The sequence below is a fragment of the Trachymyrmex cornetzi genome, unplaced genomic scaffold (genome assembly GCF_001594075.2).
Source record: "Trachymyrmex cornetzi isolate Tcor2-1 unplaced genomic scaffold, Tcor1.1 scaffold190, whole genome shotgun sequence".
Classification (NCBI taxonomy): Eukaryota; Metazoa; Arthropoda; class Insecta; order Hymenoptera; family Formicidae; genus Trachymyrmex; species Trachymyrmex cornetzi.
This window is the reverse complement of record NW_017296528.1, coordinates 183,450-184,062: the sequence shown is the minus strand read 5'-3', so window position 1 is coordinate 184,062 and position 613 is coordinate 183,450.

The following is a 613-nucleotide window of genomic DNA, read 5'->3' as shown; positions in this document are numbered from 1 at the left end:
GCGCGCGTGCAAACGCACCTGCGAACGGGCGTTAAAATTCGCGTCATTTAGTTTACTTGGCAGATCTTATTCTTTTATACTAGCATTTCTTTTGCGTAATGACCAAGCGTATCAGGGAGCGTAGGCGCGCCACGGATCACGCTCGGCAGCTGCGGTGAAATGTCATTGTATCATCGTGCCGTCTCGCCCGCCACCCTTGGAAGGAAGACAGAAGAAGGACCGGATCATAAGGACGGCCGCAGAGCAGAGAGAAGGGCATACATCTGGGAGCCCGGATTAGCAGGGTTGTACCATTTTATATCATTGCTTGTAACCGCTGTCGAAAATAAAGGAAACCATACTTTCACCATGTACCCCTTGCAGAGCACCGGAGGATGCCAGAATTCCCGGCCACCCTGGAGGGGCCGGACGTACGCCGTCGGGAGCCTAGGACCCGATGAGCGGGAAGGAAATCCATCCCGATCTCCTCCGCCAGGCCAGGAAGTGCAAGGGCCGTGAACAGGGACACCACCCTTGACAGAAATCCCCATTGCGCTCGCATAAGCGAGGATTCAAGGCCGCGCGGGCCTGCACGGCACGCGCGAATGCCGTGACACGCGGAAGCCAATCAGCG